This window comes from Arachis hypogaea, chromosome 15, assembly GCF_003086295.3.
Source record: "Arachis hypogaea cultivar Tifrunner chromosome 15, arahy.Tifrunner.gnm2.J5K5, whole genome shotgun sequence".
NCBI lineage: Eukaryota > Viridiplantae > Streptophyta > Magnoliopsida > Fabales > Fabaceae > Arachis > Arachis hypogaea.
The window spans coordinates 95,159,371-95,161,752 of NC_092050.1; the positions used below are offsets into that span (position 1 = coordinate 95,159,371).

The window sequence follows — 2,382 nt, forward strand, 5'->3', positions numbered from 1 at the left end:
GATGCCAATCATTCTGAACTTTAAAGGATAAAGTGAGATGCCAAAACTGTTCAGAAGCAAAAAGCTAATAGCCCCGCTCATCTAATTAACACTGATCTTCATAGATGTTTTTGGAATTCATTATATATTCTCTTCTTTTTATCCTACTTTGTTTTTAGTTGCTTGGGGACAAGCAACAATTTAAGTTTGGTGTTGTGATGAGTGGATAATTTATATGCTTTTTGGCATTGTTTTTACTTAGTTTTTAGTATGATTTAGTTGGTTTTTAGTATATTTTTATTAGTTTTTAATTAAAAATCACATTTCTAGACTTTACTATGAGTTTGTGTGTTTTTCTATGATTTCAGGTATTTTCTGGCTGAAATTGAGGGAGCTGAGCAAAAATCTGATTCAGGCTGAAAAAGGACTACTGATGCTGTTGGATTCTGACCTCCCTGCACTAAAAGTGGATTTTCTGGAGCTACAGAACTCCAAATGGCGCGCTCTCAATTGTGTTGGAAGGTAGACATCTAGAGCTTTCCGGCAATATATAATACTCCATACTTTGCTCAAGGATAGACGACGTAAACAGGCGTTCAACGCCAGTTCCATGTTGCAGTCTAGCGTCCAGCGCCAGAAACAAGTTACAAGTTGGAGTTCAACGCCAGAAACAGGTTAAAACCTGGCATTGAACGCCCAAAACAGCCCAGGCACGTGAGAAGCTTAAGTCTCAGTCCCAGCACACACCAAGTGGGCCCCAGAAGTAGATTTCTGCACCATCTATCATAGTTTGTTCATTTTCTATAAACCTAGGTTACTAGTTTAGTATTTAAAAGACTTTTAGAAGTTTATTTAGCACCTCATGACATTTTAGATCTGAACTTTGTACTCTTTGACGGCATGAGTCTCTAAACTCCATTGTTGGGAGTGAGGAGCTCTACTGTGTTTCGATGAATTAATGCAACTATTTCTATTTTCTATTCAAACATGCTTGTTTCTATCTAAGATGTTCATTCACACTTCAATATGATGGATGTGATGATCCGTGACAGTCATCACCATTCTGATGCACGAAAAACTTTTCTCATAACAAATTTTCTTCGGCAAGTGTACCGAATTGTCGTCAAGTAATAACTCACAAATGAGTGAGGTCGAATCCCACAGAGATTAATGGATTAAACAATCAATAGTTGATTGATTATCCTAGTTAGACGAATCATATTGGAGTAATAAGCAGCAAGGAATTGTAAATTGACAGAAAAGTAAAGAAAGCAATAAAGTGCAGAAAAGTAAAATGGCAAGAAAAGTAAATGTAAGAACTAAAAATAAAATGAACATTGGGATCAAGAGATATTGCAATCCTCCGGATCAAGTTCATTCTCATCTCTTCCTCAATCAATGCATTCATTGATCTCCTTGCCTATTCCTTCAAGTAGATTCTAAATCCTTGAGAGTCTGTCATCAAATGATTGTAGATCGGGATTAGATGTGGAAGGATGAGGTAAGTTATTTTGGTTTTGATGTGGATGTGGAGAGGTGTTGTTATTGGGGTGTTGATAGGGTCTAGATGTGAAGTGTTGGTGGCTTGCATTATTGGGATTTGGGCGTCTTTGATCAAGGCTTTGGTCTTGTTGATTTCCCCACCCAAAGTTTGGGTGATTCCTCCATCCAGGGTTGTAGGTCTTGGAGTATGGATCATGGTTTTGCCTAGGTGAATTCCCAATGTAGTTGGCTTGCTCCTGACTGCCCTCTGTTTCTTCATTCACTCCTTCTTGGTTTATTGATGAAGTGGAAATTGCTGCTACTTGGTTCCTCTCCATCTTCTTGGTGAGGTCAGCCAGCTGCTGGGTAATGAGCTTGTTTTGGGCCAGCAGAGCATCTACATTATTTAGCTCCATTACTCCTCTTGTGTTCCCTCTTTCGGAAGCATAGAAGTAGTCGTTCTCTGCTATAGTTTCAATGACATCTATGGCCTCCTCAATGGTCTTCTTCTTGTTCAAAGATCCTCCGGATGAATGGTCTACGGCCTTCTTTGACTCATAAGAGAGCCCTTCATAAAAAATGTGCAGCTGCACCCATTCATTGAACATATCTAGTGGGCACCTCCTTGTTAGGTCTTTAAACCTCTCCCATGCTTCATATAGAGTCTCACCATCTTGTTGCCTGAAAGTTTGGACCTCAGCTCTCAGCCTATTGATTCGTTGAGGGGGTAAAATCTTGCTAAGAATTTGTTCACCACATCTTTCCAAGTTGTCAAGCTCTCCTTCGGGAAAGACTCCAGCCACTTGGCTGCCTTATCCTTGAGTGAGAATGGAAATAAGAGCAGTCTATAGGTGATGTGCGGAAAACGATCCGACACAAAACTCACCGGCAAGTGTACCGGGTCGCATCAAGTAATAATAA

General features: G+C 39.8%; 1 non-coding gene across 1 annotated transcript; it reads left to right on the forward strand.

Annotated features, from left to right (window-relative positions):
- The first annotated feature begins 2,064 nt into the window (after window positions 1-2,064).
- Window positions 2,065-2,171, forward strand: LOC112752960 (small nucleolar RNA R71). Its single transcript, XR_003177366.1, has one exon. It is a non-coding gene; the product is annotated as a small nucleolar RNA R71 (small nucleolar RNA).
- Window positions 2,172-2,382: the final 211 nt, after the last annotated feature.